Source organism: Ostrea edulis, chromosome 4 (assembly GCF_947568905.1).
Source record: "Ostrea edulis chromosome 4, xbOstEdul1.1, whole genome shotgun sequence".
Taxonomy (NCBI): Eukaryota; Metazoa; Mollusca; class Bivalvia; order Ostreida; family Ostreidae; genus Ostrea; species Ostrea edulis.
Genome location: NC_079167.1, coordinates 91007823 through 91027625, shown reverse-complemented (window position 1 = coordinate 91027625; position 19803 = coordinate 91007823). Strand labels below are relative to the sequence as shown.

At 33.8% G+C, this 19803-nt stretch overlaps 1 long non-coding RNA gene across 1 annotated transcript; it reads right to left on the bottom strand.

Annotated features, from left to right (window-relative positions):
- Window positions 1-3837: 3837 nt before the first annotated feature.
- LOC130054432 (uncharacterized) lies at window positions 3838-9030 on the bottom strand. The gene is made up of 2 exons (XR_008802749.1): window positions 8896-9030; window positions 3838-8036 (listed from the first exon to the last, which is right to left on the bottom strand). It is a non-coding gene; the product is annotated as an uncharacterized LOC130054432 (long non-coding RNA).
- Window positions 9031-19803: the final 10773 nt, after the last annotated feature.

The following is a 19803-nucleotide window of genomic DNA, read 5'->3' as shown; positions in this document are numbered from 1 at the left end:
CAAGTCAGACAGCATTTGACCCAATGATAGGTTGTATTGACAAACTAGATCGTTATAACGATCATAGAATTTGCGAAATGCTGACTTCAATAGAGACTGTTGAAAACCCTGTACCATCAACTTGTTTGTCAGTAGCTTGCCTCGATTTAAAAACTGACTATACGCAGAACAAGCTCTTGTGTATCGAATCAGTTGAGAGATATAAACACCATTTGCAGGTGATAATGGAATATTGCTACATAAATATAGGAAATTGACGAGGGAGAGGCTGAAATAATCCCGTTTGTCATACAGTTGAGTTGTCAGTTTGCCGTTAATGTCTACTTTCAACAAAATATCTTAGTATGAAGCAGAAGTGGACAACTCTGTGGTGTCTTTTATTTCGAGCTCACAGGGATATATCGAATCGACATATGAATTAAAGTTATTTAATGTCGAATTGAAGGCCACAGCAAGAGATTTTTTTCTTCTAACCATCAAAGAACAGTACTAAACAAAACTAAAATTAAATGAATTTCTCGAACAAAATTGTACAAAAGTCACAGACGTATCAAATGAAATCTTCAATTTAAGCGACAATGAATAGAAAGGATTTTTTTTTTTAAATCGAGTACTGGTAGTGAGATTAAGATTTACCGGCAGATCAAAGTATCAACATGTCATAAAATTATAAGTCTACGATTTGAATTCCTGTTAATTTACAATTTGAATTCGAAACACGTCAATATTGGTTTATTGCTTCCGGTTGCTATCTTGTTAGCTCATGTGATTGCTAGCAATGCCTAATAATTATATCTGATCTCCTTTTACATGTAAAACTTATACGGTACCAATTTTGATGCACCAGATGCGCATTTACATGTACGCTCAAACAGAAGGACTATGTAATGATAAAAATAACGCCTAGCATTAAACAAAAATTGTGATGTGGTAGCAACATCTCTAATTTCCATATCATGGATTTTGCACATTGTCTTCCGGCGTTGTTGCTATTCAATTTAGAAATGAACCATTGTTATTTATGCCTACCAGTATATAACAATGTTTGCCGAACTATCTATTTTGTATTGCTTATAGGAGGTATGAGATCGATCACTGTTTGTTATCTTCACCTTTCATCAAGTGATATAACTTCGTGTTTCTTATCAATGTTGTTGTTCTTATAGTCATATATCATAAGTGTCTATGGCCATGCATTAAAGCCTTTGATTATCATGGTTGGTGTTCAAGCCCTTTAAGCTATATCATTTACGAGATATTCCTAGACAGATTTCTAATTTACATGTACACAGAAGCTGAGTTGTACTAGACACCAAATGATAGGAAAGAGAAATATGAAATTTGCATGTAGATTAAAGGATGAAGAATTTTAAACATTTTTCTCTGTAAATCTTCACCCTTGCCAAGTGACCTTAGGTCATGGTCATGGAACACCATCTGGCCAAAGCAACCAACTTGCCATTTACGCGGGTATGCTAAGATCACTCTCGGAGATATTTAGGTGGTAAAATCACGGTTGTTTCATTTTTGGCCGGTATTTATTGTAATAGGCCAATTTACGTCCTATGAAGTCGTTCTTCTTCATCAACAATAATCTTTATCTGGCTATTCGGTTACCTCCCTTGAATGAGGAACCGGCTCCGGTTATCTTTTCATTAGGGGGGCGACACAGACAAACTCGGCCCTGAATCGGAAAACCCTCGCACTTTATCTGTAGTTACCGATCGAAGAAAAACGTAAACAATCTGCTGTCAAACACATCCTTTTGAAACATGTTCGGGACTTGCTGTTGTGTGCCGTATTGTTGTAATAGGGGTGGTCATCATGTATTTCCATCAGATTCATTAAGAAGAAAAGCCTGGATTCACGCAATTCAACGTGGTGAAACTCGTTTTCAAAGCTGTACTCCGTCAACTTTTCCTGTTGTTTGCAGAGCGCATTTTATATCGGACGACTATTTGACTGAAACTGAACATGTTAACTATTGCTTATCTTGAATTTTTGTTTATAATATACATGTACAAAGTAATGTTGATATATAGTATTTTGTGTAGTACTTATATCGTATTTACTGAGAAAAACCCGCTAATGGGATCGGCAATTTACTACACATGCAAAATAATCTGATAAGGTTACAAACACTCTCACACGAGGAATCCCCACTGACACTTGCAATTACTGGTCATTTATTACTACCCATTATCGCTTAACACCATAATGGAAAAGTGAAGATAAAGAACAGTGATCAATTTCATAACTACTATATAATCACAAAATATGTCCAAAAGTATCCACCCTGTTGATAATTTATGCATACCTGCTAGCATGGGATTCTGTGTTTTGACGTTGATGTCTACTTAAAACATTGTTTACAAATCTTACAGGTTTCAGTTAAATCAAAAAACAAATGCGATCCTTTTGTATATATATATATATATTAAGTTCATAATGATGCAGATGTTTGTAGTTATATTATTTGCTACTCTTTGATAAATTATACTGCAAGTTCTAAAACATATTTTAGTACATGTATGTATAACCCTTACTAATTTAGTAATTGATTCAAAGCATCATTGATACAATTCATTCAATTTTTAAGAATGACTCCTGTGCTACTGTGATAGAGGACAGAAAGATATCCAGCAAACGTGTACACATTGAAAGAATTATTGGACTTGCCAAAACTTTCAAAATGCTGACAGAACCTATGAATAGCTCTGAAACAAATCTTTCCTGTAAAATTATTTATGTCTGTTTCATGTTGTGCAATTTTAAGAATTGCACAGTGCCGTCTTATGCATAATTCACCATTAAAAATTGATGTGATTAAAGAATAAACCTTCAATTAATTTTTTAAACATTTATTCCATGTACATTTACCATCGTATGTCTTGAAAAACCTTTTCTCTAACAGAGCAGACTTAAAATGTCTTTCATAAAATTCATTAAAATTTCTCTTCATCTCGTCAATGAATTTGTCATTCCTTTTAATTTGAAAAGCTCTTATCACAATGAAGGTCCCTGTAGAGTTGTGGATCGGGTGACATCATAATAAATTCAGGTCCAGAAATATCGGTCCCCTTACCAAAATATAAGCCCTCTGGCCCACAGTTGCTGCAAATTTGCAGCGCATTTGCGGCAAGTTTGCCGCAACTAGTTGCGGCACATTTGCCGCAAGTATACTTTTCGTATGCAAATTTTTCCTCTGGCACAGTTTGTGGCACAGTTGCAGCACACACTTGCTGCACACTTCTGGCACAGTGTGCGGCATATTTGCCGCAAGTATACTTTTCGTATGCAAATTTTTCCTCTGGCACACAGTTTGCAGCAAACTTGCGGCACACACTTGCTGCACACTTCTGGCACACAGTGTGCGGCATATTTGCCGCAAGTATACTTTTCGTATGCAAATTTTTCCTCTGGCACACAGTTTGCAGCAAACTTGCGGCACGCTCTTGCTGCACACTTCTGGCACACAGTTTGCGGCAAACTTGCGGCACACTTCTGGCACTATCTGCTCGAAATTAAGGGATCCTATATAAACTGTCATATTACAAAACAATAAAGTGTACCGCCACGGCACATGATACGCCCGTCACATATTGTTAACATGAACATATCACCATGAAGAGATAGGTATGCATGGAACCAAATGTCAACCTTCCTTTAAGAATCTTACCCACTTTATGGCCTCATGTGACATTGCTTCAAATATTGATAATGTAAGCTTAATGATTTTTAAAAGGATATAAAAACATTTTCCCAAATGTTTTCAATGAAATGATTAAAGTGCAAGATAGCCCTTTATCCAAGCAAACAACTTACAATAAATGGGAGTACTCAAAAAGGTTGATTTATTCAACATATCAAAAAATACATATATCAGTATCTGCCTTTGTCAAATCTTCAAGTATAAAAGTAAAATATGCATGGTGATGTCAATATAAATAAATATAGATTAAAAACGGTTATTTCAAACACTGGTGCATCTCCTATGGTGTAGTTATTAATTAGAAAAAAATAATACATCATATATTTCTCAACTGGTTGTGTTAGACTTGAGAAATGCACATCTGCAGTTTTGCTCATTGTATTTTAAGGAATGAAGAACAATGCACAGCGTAATAAAACATCAAACATTAGTCATTATGTTTATTCTTAGACTGTAAAACTGTCATCTTAGTGAGACATGACAATCTGCACCTTGTTGTTGAGATATAAAATAAAAATATATTTTACAATATCATATTAATTCTTAAACTTTATACCAAATTAACTTTCAAAGTAATGGCTACCAATTAGAACTGTTCTAAAATTTGACAGATCAATTAGAAGGCCAGATTCCTCTGCCCAATTCCGGATTGCAAGAGATATAGATAGCACCTCCTTGATCAGATTGCTGTAACAGAAATCTTCTAAACTCATTAATTAATCTGTAATTTGACAGAATGCAATTTTTCTGTTAGCAAATTGCCTCCTGAATTGCTTGATAATTACACCCATGGGACAAGGGAAATTTCTCTTGTTACTGACACAAAAGAAATAATTTGTTTGTTATATACTGCTGTATAGTACAGTGTATATAATGAAGAATGTGTAGTTTCTTGAATTAACATTTTTTAATATGGTTATTGCAATACTATTTCATCTGTTCAGATTTACACAAATGCCCAATCTGCAGCTTTGTTCATTGTATATCTTTTTTTCTGAACAATGCCACAGCCATAACAAAACATCAAAATACTAATCATTAAAATAGGCCTTTATACATATTGCAACCATTTGTTGTCTTAGTGAGAAATGATACTCTGCATATAGGTTGCTGAGAAAAAAAAATAAAAATTATATAGTACAATGTCAAATTAATTTTGAAAATAAAGACTAACCACAACAAATAAATTCACTTTCACAAATAATTTCTGGTATATCTGCAATTAAGAGGCTAAGATCTCTCTGCCCAATTCCCTAGAGATAAAGATAACACCTGCTTGATCATGTTGATCAGAGATGCTCTACACAAAACTCATTAATTAGTCTTGTCAAAATGCCCTTTGCATGCTACTCCCATGGGACAAGTGGAATTTCTCATGTTATTGTTAGAAACAAAGGAAACATTACATAGGCTAAAAAAAGCTGTACAGTATATCATAAAAAAAATATGTGTTTTCTTGATGTAACATTTTTGAATGAGGTTTTCTACAAAACTCTTATATGAGTAGGGATTGTACCAATTATAACATACTTTTTTCAAAAAATCACTTCAACTAAATGTCACAGTGACCTTAAAGTACAGTGCGACACACCTTCTACCTAAGATGCATAAGTTGACCAAGTTTCATGATTCTAGATCAAATAGTTTTCAAGTTATGAGCCGGACAGGGTTTTACCATATTTGGCCATATCTTCTTAATTAAAAGTCACAGCGACCTGGTTTTAATGTGCGACACACCTTCTACCCAAGATGTATCAACTGACAAAGTTTGATTATTCTAGGCCTTATAGTATTTAAGTTATGAGCCGGACACGAAAAAGCTAACAGACGGACGGACGGACGGACAGACGGACGGACATGAAGGCCATAACATAATACGGCCCATCTTAAGACAGGCGTATAAAAACACAATAATAATTCAATTAATATAATTTCAAGAACAATGGCATATCAAGTAATTAACATATTCAAAAATACTAATTAAAAAAAAGAGAGATTCAAAAACAGAAATGACCAGGTTCTTGTAAAATATGTTATCTATCATAGGAACAACAGTAGAAACATACTGGAAAAATGACAAATTAAAGGTAGAATTTTTCAACAAAAAAAGAAAAAAGAAAAAAAAAAAAGAGAAACATTTTTAAAATGTTAGATGTAAATCTTCAATGTTTTTATAACATCTATAATGTACAGGGTTTGGAAAATGTTAAGTAAAAGCTGAGTTGGTTACATAAAGTACCATGCTTAAAAAATGACTAAGTTCAACTTCACCATGCACATGTAAATTTTTCAAAGAATGCCTGATCACTTCCGAAAAGACACATGCACATTTACAATGCTTCCATAACAGCTGTTCAAGGTCTGAAGAATGTCAAATAAATGCTGTAAGAGGAGTTTATTACAAAAAATAGGTACCAACTATTCAGGAAATGCTTTAAATAAATGACAAAGTTCAACTAAATGTAATTTTTTTGAAAAAAGTCTGATCACTTTCAAAAAGACACATGCACATCTTCAATGTGTCCATAACTACTGTACAAAGTTTGAGGAATATCAATTTAGATGTGCACGAGTTGATCACACAAAATAGGTACCATCTATTCAAGAAATGCATAAAAAATAATAAGTTCAACTACACGTAATAAAAAAAAAAAAAAGTCTAATCATTTTCAAAAAGACACATGCACATCTTCAATGTGTTCATAACAACTGTACAAAGTTTAAGGAATGTCAAGTTAGAGGTGCATGAGGATTTGATTACACAAAATAGTTACCATCTATTCAAGAAATGCTTTAAAATGACTTAAATTCAACTAAATGTACATTTTTTTTTTTAAATGTCTGATCACTTTCAAAAACACATATGCACATCTTCAATGTATTCATAACAACTGTACACAGTTTGAGGAATGTCAAATTAGAGGTATACGAGGAGTTGATTACACAAAATAGATACTGTCGATTAAAGAAATGCTTAAAAAATGACGAAGTTTAACTACATGTAAATTTTTCAAAAAATGTCTGATCACTTTCAAAAAGGTACACGCACATCTTCGATGTATCCCTAACAACTGTACAAAGTTTGAGGAACATCAAGTGAGAGGTGTGAAAGGAGTTGATTACACAAAGTAGGTACTATTACAGGGACGCTATTGTCGCTTGCCCACCAGTCATTCAGCATTTTATAAACTGTTTGCACATTGTGCAACCCGACCAAAAATATAAAATATAATTATAACAAGATGTGAGAGAAAACTTAAAGAAACTGCAACAGCTTCTAATCCACAAATATTGCATTGTGCAATGTTAAAAAGTTTTCGGTGAAGTCCCACCCTGGCCATGAGAGTACATTTTATTTGGAAACTGCTGCATAAAGAATTTCTTTCAAGATCCAAGAGAAAAATATCAACCCACTGTGGCACTTTTCTGGCCTAAGGTCAGGTTGTGATTTAAATAGATTTGTGAATTTTGGCCGTTTTAGATCAATCATGTCAAATGAAAGTTTTTAAAAAATAAAATCCTTATTAAACTAGCAAGTGCTATACAAATGATGCTATAAATGCTAGAATTGTATATACAATTAAGACAAAGGAGTTGACATGATCTTAAGTACATGTAATTAAAAAGGAGGTCTATCATTTGCATAACATGACTATGTGCTTTGTGCATCAATAACAGGTTTCAGCAACATTTGCATACAAGAATGAAATATATTCAAAATTCACACATGTGAACTATGCACTTTTCCTCAGAAAAATCTGGAGACAATCTACATGAATTTTAAAGTCAGTACTTCTGAGTACTGTGAAGAACTTTATATTCTGATAAATTAATACAGACTTGTGGGCCCTTATTAGGGAGAACACTGTAAACATTTACACAAGTTTCTCCATCATAGATGAATGGGAGAATAATAGGACTATCTCCATGCTGTCTGCGCCTTAGAATCAAAAACGATTGAATTCTGGACCTTCTTCTAATCTTCCACTTGTTCAGTACTTGGTCATCACAATCACATATTGTCCGCAACAACTCTACTGTCCCATCCATTTGTTGTGATAAACTGTAAATAGTTTTTCGGTTAAGACAGAGTGCCTTTACTCACAAATACATGTAGCAGTCTCATCAGATTCACTTGGCAAGTGTGTATAAATTGAAATGTCATTCTTTTTTTAAAACTAAATAACACTAAGTAACTTCATTAGTGATTTATACACATTAATCCAGGCCTGCATGTTGGAACTCTCAGATATGGCAAGTTGAAGACAGCCTATCAACACACCATCACAACTTCTGTATCTTCACGACTATCATGAAATATATTCTGAAAAAGATATAAAATTGTAAATAATTACGAGATACCATAGGCCGTCCTATATACAAGTTTGCAAGGCGTCTAACATAGGAGGAATCATTCAGGGGTGTGTACATGTAATTACCGTCGCCCGACACCTGGGGCCACCGATTTTCAAAGCCGAGAAATAATCAATGTTGCTTTATAGCACATTGGGCTAATAAATGCAATATTTGATGTACAACTGTTAATATCATGCTGACCAGACTTTACGTACAAATTAACTTTATTGCCAAGACAAGATCTTCAATCCATTTTAATAACGTATATGCATTGATGGAGTGACAAAATTGAGATTCTGGAGGTCACATCCCTGATCATAATCCAGTTTAACTTTTCTAACTGGACATCTGGGTTCAAATCATAAGTATTTGAATAAAAAAAATAATCAACCATTCATTAAAAAACACCATTTACTGAATAAACTATTCAGTTTTGCAAATATAACCCGAGTAGAAAGTAAACAAAAAATAGCATAATAATTACGGAAATAGGCCTAATTATTTGTTTGTTTTTCGGCCTTTTCCCCTCTCTCCATTTTTTTTTTTAAGTGCCTATATGGTCCTGTCCAAATGTATAAGGGAAAAAAAATCCGCGATGGCTACGATAATGCAACTAGAAGGAGTATAATCTATTCTCATACAAAGGAAATTTAAAAAAAAAAATAAATTCCACATAATTTCAAAGAATTGATTGAAGAATGTAAATTTATAAAGGTAAACACTGACTTAAGATTTGACGCAACAACATACAATGAGCGATGGTCAGTTTCGTTTTGAACAATATATTACAGAGTTTATAACTATAAGATACACAGTAAATCACATACTCAATGATTGGAAGATTCTCCTCAGAATATCTGCATCAACTCCTGTTCTCGATTCATGTTCAAGATGTTTACCGGTATAACATCATGGCGTCTGTTGATATCAACTTTCGCGCTCAACATATAATATTGAGTGAATCCCACACCCGACGCATTGAACCCGATCTCTATTTACGATGCATCCATGAAGACCTACAGACTGTGGACAAAAGTATTCGCACGATCGCGTCATTTTTTAAACGTGTTTATCGAGTATCGTACATTGCGGGTTATCTCTCTTTGCACAGACATGAGTTATCCTTTCACCGATGATGTATTTAAAAAGTTGAAGGTCAATTATGTGACGTAATGATGTTTGTGTTCGTCTGCAACTCTGTTTATACATGCAAGGGAGTGATTAGAAAACATGGGTTGTAAACATCGGAACTCGGTCTAGGCTGCTAAGAAAACATCGTAGCATTAGTTCAGGGCTGTAAAAGTTCCGGGGAAGTTGGAAAATTATTAAGAATTCCTATATCAACTGTTTATAGTGCTTGGAATAAGTTTCGAGTGCGAGGTACAACAGAAAACTAACAAAGAAGTGGACGAAAGAAATTAGTGAGTGCACGTGCACAACGGAGACTTGTTAGATATACACAATTGGACAGAAAAAGACCACTGTAGGACGTTACAAAGATGTAATGAAAATAGCAATGCAAATATTTCAAAGAAAACTATTTGGTGATGTTTAAGACAGAAATGGATACTAAATATGTGTTTGTATTAAGAAAATACGGTCCGAGTTGTCAACCGTGTAAAAAGTGTGCAGTGGTGTGCGGGTAAAATAAACTGGACCGTGGAAAATGAAAGGAAAATGGTAATTTCTTCTGACAAGTGCCAGATTGTCTTTGGAAAATACTGCCGAGTATATATATGGAGAAGTGATTTAAATCTTGACTGTTGGACTGTATTTCCCCCCGAAACTGGTAAAATATTTGGGGATGCATTACGTGTCATGGCGTTTATATTACTCTTTGCAGAGTCAATACATATAGCAACATGAATAACTCTGAAAAATATGTAGATAAATTGTGGCCTGTACAGCAAAACTCTTTCAAGATGACAATTATCTGTTTATGGATGACCATACACCTGTTCACTGATCTCGTCTTTCAACCAATTACAAAATGGACAAACAAATTCCAGCACTGAAGTGGCCCACACAATCACCTGATTTATGCCCCGTAGAAAACATTTCGCTGGTAATTAAAAGAAAACTTCATATCACATTTGTACATTAAATTCTGGTGAAGAACTGTATCACAAAATTCTGGAAATCTGGATTTCATTTAGAGTAAATTATACAAAATCTCTATGCACCCTTCCACAACGAGTGTTCCAAGTTCAAAGGGCCCGAGGGTATATCACGAAAATATTAAGGTACTTGACATTCTTTTATTTATTTTTATTGATTATTGATATAAACAAATTGTTTATTTACAATATTTTTGCATTTACAAGTTATTTGTCCTGTTCAGACACTCCAAAAACATGTTTGTTTACCGTCAAGCGTTTTCGATAAACAAAATGGCCGCCATTGCCCGTGCGAATACTTTTGTCCACAGTCTGTACTTTGGTATACAGCTTAGATTATTCTAATTTAGTATCAATTAGCATTCCACACACCAGAATAACGTACCTGGATAAATTATACGATATAAAGGTGAATTTTTACCACTCTCATTTGATTAATTTCAACTCACAAATCCAGTATCTGAATTGTAATCAATGTTCAGATATACATGTAAATAAAGAAAATCTCTCTCTCTCTCTCTCTCTCTCTCTCTCTCTCTCTCTCTCTCTCTCTCTCTCTCTCCATTGATTTAGATATAGATATTTTTTCTTCACTTTTTTTCTTCTAATTAGATTAAAATTCAGATAACTGTGCACTTACATCTTATTTTAAAGGGGCATTAGCTGTGAAAGTGATGACAACCATTTTCTTTTTTTCAAAATCTCTCGATGATATTGAAATACATATTGATGACTAATAAGAACATTTATTTTTTATTATATACAAAAACAAGATAATTAACCCTAATAAAACTACGTTAGATAACCGCTTTTAATGTAAAGAAATATATACGGAAGATGTATTCACTGCACCCAAATCAAATCATTTCTCAAATAAAAACAAAAACAGCATTTACATTTTGCTGACAGCATGCAAAGGTAACTAAAGAATAATTATACTGTCTTGCAAGACAAAAATATTCAATCACCAAAATCACATATTCATTTAGAGGTTAAAAGGTGTTTGAAATAATTAAATACAAGTGTAATTATTACTTTTTAATATATAATAACTATTATAGGGCAACTTTCATTGAATTCAATATTTGGTGACAAAATGACCGCTAATTCCCATTAAGACAAGAAGATGGAAGGGGTACGCAAGAAATGTTGCATATATGTTCTATTATAGAAAATGTTGTGATGGATATATTGAAATGGCTCTTTTATTCTAAATATTCAAGAAAAGTCGTGAACTTTGGTGCCCTTGCTGTTTCAGTTCTAAAATTTTAAGGAAAAAGTTGTGAACTTCCGGCACACGATTCTGAATACCAAAGAAAAAGTTGTGGTGCACTTCTGGCACACAGTTTTGATTCTGAATACTAAAGAAAAAGTTGTGGTGCACTTCTGGCACACAGTTTTGATTCTGAATACCAAAGAAAAAGTTGTGGTGCACTTCTGGCACACTGTTTCATTTAGGAAAAGTTGTGGCGCACTTCTGGCACACTGTGCCACTAGTGGCACACTGTGTGCTGCTAGTGGCACACTGTATGCCGCTAGCGGCATTAGCTGCACACTTCTGGCAAACAGCTCTGGCACACTGATTTCTTTGCCGCAAACTTGCAGCAAACTTGCGGCAAATTTGCAGCAAACTTTACATTTTGGTAAGGGATCCTTGCACGATGTTCATTTCTTCTATATGCTTCAATTAAGTCTGTAATCAAATAACACTTATCAGGTGATCATTATAATGTAAAACATAGTGGCAATAATCAAATGATTATAACACTGTATTGTTTTATTCAATATAAAAATACGTTTCTATTTTGCTGCAGACATGAAACAGTATAGCAACGATGTTGGAATTGCCGAGGAAATTCAAGTTTAGTTTAGCTCGGTAAATCTGCAAACTTTTACAAGAATTCCTTTCTGATAACACCTAGTTTCATTATACGTTGTTATAATATATTTAGATAATATCTAAACACCATTGATAGTTATTTACTGCGTTAATCATATTTTACTTGGATGAACATAAAAACATTGAATGTTTATTTACCTTCTTACAAGTTACCACTTTCTTCCCAATTTCTTTGCTCCAAACTTTTCTAACTCTTTCCTAAGTTCAGGTATTGTCATATGACCACAACTGGATGCCATCGTAAGTAAAAGGTAGTGTTTGTGTTTTCCGAAATCGCATTCGTGAATGGTTGTTGATAACCCATCTTCTCAACATTTATCTTTTTCTTTTCTTTTTTTTTTTTTTTTGTTCAGGGCCGGATTTGCCTGTGGCACCCTCTATCAATACAAGATATGATAACCGACTCCGGTTCCTCATTGGTAAACCTATTCTAGCATGGCATTAAAATAGCTCAATTAGTAAAACAAAAAGTAACACAGTGCCCCGAATGTACGCTCAAACAGGAGGACTATATAATGATGAAAATAACACCTAGCATTAAACAAAAATCATTATGTGGTAGCAGCATCTCTAATTTCCATATCATGGGTCTTGCGCATTGTCTTCCGGCGTTGCTGCTATTCAATTTAGAAATTAACCATTGTTATCTCTCCCTACCAGAGATAGGTGTACGGATATTGACTTCTTTTTAATATCAATGATGCTGTTCCTATAGTCATACATCGTATAAGTGTATGCCCATGCATTATAGCATTGAATCATCGTACATGTAGTAGGTGTCCAAATCTGTTAGGCCACGATGTCATTTGCAAGGTATTTCTAGACAGATTTTAAAGTACATTTATAAAGAAGCTGAGTTACATCAGACATCAAATGATAGGAAACGTAATTATGGAATTTGCATGTAGATTAAATGGATGAAGTTATCAACTAAAGAATTTCAAACAGTATTATCAGTGATATTGACCCTTGCCAAGTGACCTTGGGTCATGACACACCACCTGACCAAAGCAACCAGTGTACCATGTATGACCTTCTCCACAGGGAAAGGCGGCTTACATAATTACATGCGTATTCGTTTTTGTTCAAGAATCATGCAAATATTGTGCAATAATCATTTTAAAAATCAAATACTCTGCTTATTCACATGATATTTATGCGAAAATCATATTTGTATAGCATATAATATTTCTTAATATAATTTTTATGCATTGTGTTCCACTTCACCATTGGTTCGTTTAATATCACGTGTCAAAGTATATAAATGCGGATTGACTGGGTCTTTCTAATTATAAACATAAAAAATACTCGGATTGATCTGTACTTTCTAATAATAGATTAGGGAAATTTTGCTATGTGCAACAGTGAATGTGATTCGCTGACGTGTGTCATTCCAACCAATCAAATTCTCTTTCCGGTTCACGACATTACCTACAGTTGTACTTCTAAACAATATGGAAGCAAAGCCTGCAGACGTAGAAGTAAAAGGTCGTTTTACAAAAATAATATAACAAATGTAGCCATTTCAATCGGTCGATCCATAGATATATCGACTTAACAGAAAAGCATATCGACCTCGCACTTCATGCTCGGTCGATATGCTTTTCTGTGAAGTCGATATATTTATGGATATACCTCATGAAGGGCTATATTTGTATATTCTATGTCATATCTTTTGGCCATTTTCAAGTCATAATCGTGAAGTATACGTATGAAAATATAATGTAATATTCATGCTACATTGAATGGCGAGGATCACGTGACAAGTTTAACCAATTAAAATAGGACAATCAACAACTTTTGGATACTTGTGTTTTAGTTGTAACAATCAATCCATATTTCAGTCATTCAATATTTCAATCAATTAATAATAAATCAGTCATTCAATCAATATCTTAATGCATCCTTCAATCTGTCGATCAATCAATCAAAATAAATCAAACAAGCCCAATGATTGACCACGGACCTGGGATGAAACGAAATATGTAGCAGGCTATAAGCGAAATTTGGCAATTGATTGATTGATTGAATATTGTTTAACGACCCTCTCGAGAATATTTCACTCATATGGAGACGTCACCACTGCCGGTGAAGGGCTGCAAAATTTAGGCCTATGCTCGACGCTTATAGCCATTGAGCAGGGAGGGATCTTTATCGTGACACAGGACCTCGATTTTTGCTGTCCCATCCGAAGGATCGCCCCATTTAGTTGCCTCTTACGACAAGCAAGGGGGTACTGAGGACCTATTCTAACCCGGATCCCCACGGGATTCGGCAATTGAGGGCATGACAAGATAAATCTTGTACTTCCATGACTCTTCATGAAAATGGATAGTTGAGACGAGTATTCGTGGACAATATGAATCTGAAAATATGCAAAACGGAGATGCAGCAAAAACACGACAGTAATGGTATCATCTTCGCTAGCCAAGGGTTTACGATCCGATCCGAACCTATACCTTGGACATTTTCTGCAATTTATATATATATATATATATACCATATATATATATATATATATATATATATATATATATATATATATATATACATGTATATATATATATATATATATATATATATATATATATACCGTAATTAGAAAGGGGATTGTGTCAGAATAGGTATTCGTTGGATAATGTCAAAATCTGGAATTTAATTGATTGGGAGAGTTGTGCTTCCATGCCTGAATAACACTTATTTGTTCTGTTCATTTCAATAACAGGACTTCGCTCATATCGAGTTAAGTCGGATTATTTCAATATGTAACAGAACGACAACACTGTATTGGCAGACTTTGTCATTGCTTTACTTAATATATAACATATTTCCAATTTATACTGACAATCCTTATATCAATACATATACATCAGTATTGTGTATGATAAAGAAATGCATGATCTACAACGATTTTTGGATAGTTATGTTGTAGTTTCAATAATCAATCCATATTTCAGTCAATCAATATTCCAATCAATCAATGATTCACTAGATATTTTCAATTTATCAATATCTCAATCCAACAATGTGTCAATCTATCCATCAATTAAAATAGGCTATGCCTACTGCCCAATCTCATTCACTTATTAGTGAATAAGATATTGTTTTAAAAAAAAATATGTGGCAGGCAATACAAATTTCGGCCATGTGTTTTCGTGTATGTAAATGAAATGTTACCGTACATGACGACATCCGTCATAACCGGACAAAATTTTACTGGATGCCATGACAGGAAACTGCCTTACAAATGCATGTTGCTGAATGGATAAGGATGTATTCTAGCGTTGCTGAGTAAACCATCATTGTATGGTGTTTAAAAATATAACCTGCACAGTATCGGGCACATGCGTACCATCTCTAAGTTGTTAATTCTTTTTCTTGCTTTATCAGCTGCGATGTTTGAAATCACATCTCAATAGATACTATTTCTAAATATGAATGTTTTAGTGTTGTAACTAATGTCACATAGAAAACACCTAGCCGTTGAATATGATACGTTATTGACACTCAAGAAAGTAATATAGTTAATAAACTGGTCAACTGGTGGGGGCAAACGTAAGTCCAGCTCATATTTGGTGCGAATTTGTGCTCTTTTTTTTTTGGTAAGTTGATGTAGTGTTTTTGATATGGTGGCGTCAAGAAAACAAACAATCTGCATGAGGTTTAAAAGCTGGATTCGTGTCTCCATGCGGAGCGAGGACCATGAATTTTTTCCACTGAAATCGAGAAATAGAATCTGCAATGATTTTTGGTAATCCGGTATATGAGTGGATTTAATTTGGATGTTGTACTTAGGGCATAACACCATTAATGTACTTGAGAGATGCACGACACGCTAAGGCTCGCTAGACTTTGAACTTAGTATGTGGGCTAAACTTAGGTTATCAGTGTTTACAAAGAATTTCTTTGTGATCAACCCAGACCCAAATAGTTAACAGGATGGGAAATAACTCTAAAACAGCAATGTTCCCTCGTATATCTTAACCCAATGAAGCTAGCCAGGAAATGGCTGCCCATTGATTCTGAAAAAGTGTGCCTCCACCATCGATGAAGTGGTTTGGGGTTTCGTTATGAGACCAACATAATTCGGGAAGAGTAGAACACCCGTTGTAACTTTGATTAAAAAGTAATGTTTCCGTATACCAATGGTGGAGTTATAGAATCTGCGATTAATGCCCTGCTGCCTGGAATTGCTTTAGCAAAGAAACCAGGGAGTATGAAGTATGATTTCACCATCAAAAGAGTGATACAAGCTAGCAAGTATTTTATATCATATTTTGTGATTTATCCCAGAATGATAAAAAGGTGATTTATTTGCAAGTAAGGTGTTATAGAATTCAAATTATTATCCGTAGATTTAAAAAACATTAACAAATAACGTTTTCAATTTTCATAAATATTTTTTTCTAAAAAGATTAGAACGTTTTTATCTGAGTATTTTAGGCATGTTTTATTAGATATTCATATCATGCACCAAAGCACAGCAAAATTTGGACTCAAGAATTATTGTATTTGTAAACAAACACCCTTTTTTATCATTCCGGGGAAAATCACAAAAAAAAATCATATAAAATAATTTTATCACTCTTTCGATGGTGAAATCATACTTCATAAGAGGTGTTCTAACGAGCCATTAAATACAATTTTGATGTAATGAGCTACCTTAATTATAATTTTTGTTTGCGTATGGCCAACTTCTGATACATATAAGTAATCTGGCATTAAACCATGTAAAACGTTATACCTTATTTACGGTGAATTTCTATCGACATAGTAATATGACAGATGTAAAGTTGTGTAAACATGACATTAGATGGTGTTTGAAAACTACTGATGTTAAGAATGACCCTTGCAACTCGTTTTTGTAGAGAAATAATAAATTCTATAAAAAAATCTTTAACAGTGCATCGTTTAACATTAAATACTTTATTCTTCTTAAAGTGTCCATTCTATTGAAATCTTGTTTATAAGTGTTTCTATGTGACTTTTCAAGGACAAAGTTTCATCAATAATAACACCAATAAAGTAATTTTGACTCCTGAACAAATTCTATGACATATTTGTTTTCTACTAAATATAATTTTCGATACTTTGATAATCTTTGTGCAGATTCAACAAGCATACTTTGAGTTTTAGACAGATTTATACTTAAATTATTTTCCTTAATCTACATTATACTGCACCGAAGATCTTCACACATCTTTGATTCAATGTTTTCCACTGACTTATCTGATACATTTTGTGAAGTATCATCTGCATACATATTTACGTAGGAATGCTTCAGTGCTTGTGGATAATCGTTACTATACAAGATAAAAAAACAATGGGCCAAAAATAGCGCCTTGTGGAACTCCAATAGTTATGTTCTTTTCATCCGATTGATGACTCTCTGTTTACGATTTGGTAAGTATGATTTAAACCATTCAAAAGTATCATTACATAATATCATGTCAAAGGACTTGTGGTTGAGCATCCAGAAGATCGTTTTCAATACGATACAGGCTAAAACTTGACCAATGAAATCCTTCATAACAAAATAAAAAATCACTCGGATACAATAACAACCGAAATGAATGATATAGAATACAAATCAAGAATTAGACTGTACAAATGGAAAATCTACAATGCAAATGAAATATTATGCAATATCATAATATACAATGGAAAATTTTACAATATAAATGAAATTATACTATACAAATGAAATATTATACAATATAAATGGAAAAATCGAATATTACAACGTATAACATGCCATAAAAAACACGATAATTCTGCAGAGACGGTGATATTTTCCCAGATCATTTTGGGTAATACCCATCATTTCTCAGCTGATGAAGAGCAAATCAAGTGACTCATGCATGTAATCAATGAAGCGAGCTTCGCTTGCTGTTACGTTTATGGATTGAAATTGAACTGCAAGATACAGTTCACAATAGATGACGCATTCCAAAGTAACATTTTTCGAGAAAATACAGGATGAACAGGTTACTGCATCTATGAAACGAAGGGCAGCACTGCAATTTGTACTCATGTTTAAAAAAAGAGGTGTACCGGTAAAGGCTATATGTTTACTATTCAAATCTCTAAGCGATTTTGAATGCGAGATTTGCAAAGATATTCGATCTTTGACCTCGTACACTGTGTATCCTTCTTACGCACAAGCTCACAGTCAATCTCTTCAAAATCAAAATTGGCTGTTTTGAATCCACTACTGCTTCTCAAAGTTTGAGAAGCTGTAGCGGATTCAAAACAGCCAATTTTAATTAGATTAGCTCACAGTGAAAATACTTGCATCAATCTATATGCGTTTTTGAAAAATTCTAAATCAATAAAAGAATGGGATGTGACTTTTGAGACGTCTAAATGTTTCTGTACTTCTTCTGCAGCACAACTACATGGATACTGTGATTACGGTTACAATTTGAATAGGTATAGTGATACCGTCTTTCAGTTAGCTTCCGACACCAATGAAAACAGTATAAGACTCTAGATAGCATTAATTTGGAAATTTAGTATGACTGGGTATTTTGATAGGATATCATTAGATTTTATATTGTACTATTGCAACTTCTTAGGTTCCCCTTCCGAAGTCCTGTTTCGAGGTTTAAAGCCATTTAAGGAAGGAAGAATCTAGCGGTTAGATTCAGGGGACCCGGGTTCAAATATCCGGTCTGGACCGTTGCATTTTCTCTCTTCCTGTTACATTCGGTGCTGTGACCGCCCCTGGAACTGACAGATGAAAGTGCCTGCCAGGGATAAATAGAGAATATCTATATTAATTGCGTGTTTTGATATTTGGTTTATCCAACGAGTTGATATGCATGGTGTATTTATTCGCGAGACTTGCCGAGCGAATAAATACACCATTATCAACGAGTTGGATAAACCAAAATATCAAAATACCCAATTATAGATATTCTATTTATCTCATACGTCTTCTTTTAGCATAATTTTAAGATGATCCCCAGTATGGTAGAAACAGCTGATTAATTTGTTTTGAATCCGTGGCTCAGGCGTCGTACTTATTAATCTTCCTTACGTGGGGGAAAAAACAGTGCGCTTACACATGTATAATCCATCCATGTATATTACAAAGGACATTTTTATAAAAGAAACCATGGATGAAAATTGTTTTAGAAGGCATTACAGTTTAATATTAATAATAGCTTTGCCATTCCAACAAAATAACAACTAATGACCGATTTTTTATATATTTTTTTAATATCTTTTTTTGGACCTATAGGCATGACCTTTTGATGAAAGTACGATGTCGTCGTCTTTTTTAAAATAAACATGTGTAACAACGATCAATAAAAGTAATATTTCAATGCAGCGTTATTAGAATGTATGGCAAGCCCTTTTACTATTTATTCGTAAAATAAGATATCTCTTTAAATAAGAGAGATATATCTTTTGGTTAAAGAGATATCTCTGTAAGTTAGAGAGATATCTTTTTACGCTTGGGAGATATCTCTTTAACTAAAAGAGATATCTCTTTAAACAAAAGAGATATCTTTTGTTTAAAGAGATATCTCTTTACGCTTGGGAGATATCTCTTTACGCTTGGGAGATATCTCTTTCTCTTTGAGAGATATCTTTCAAAGCTAAAGAGATATCTCTCAAAGTGAAAGAGATATCTCTCTAGCGTAAAGAGATATCTTTCTATCAATGTAAAGAGATATATCTTTAAGTTAGAGAGATATCTCTTTAAATTT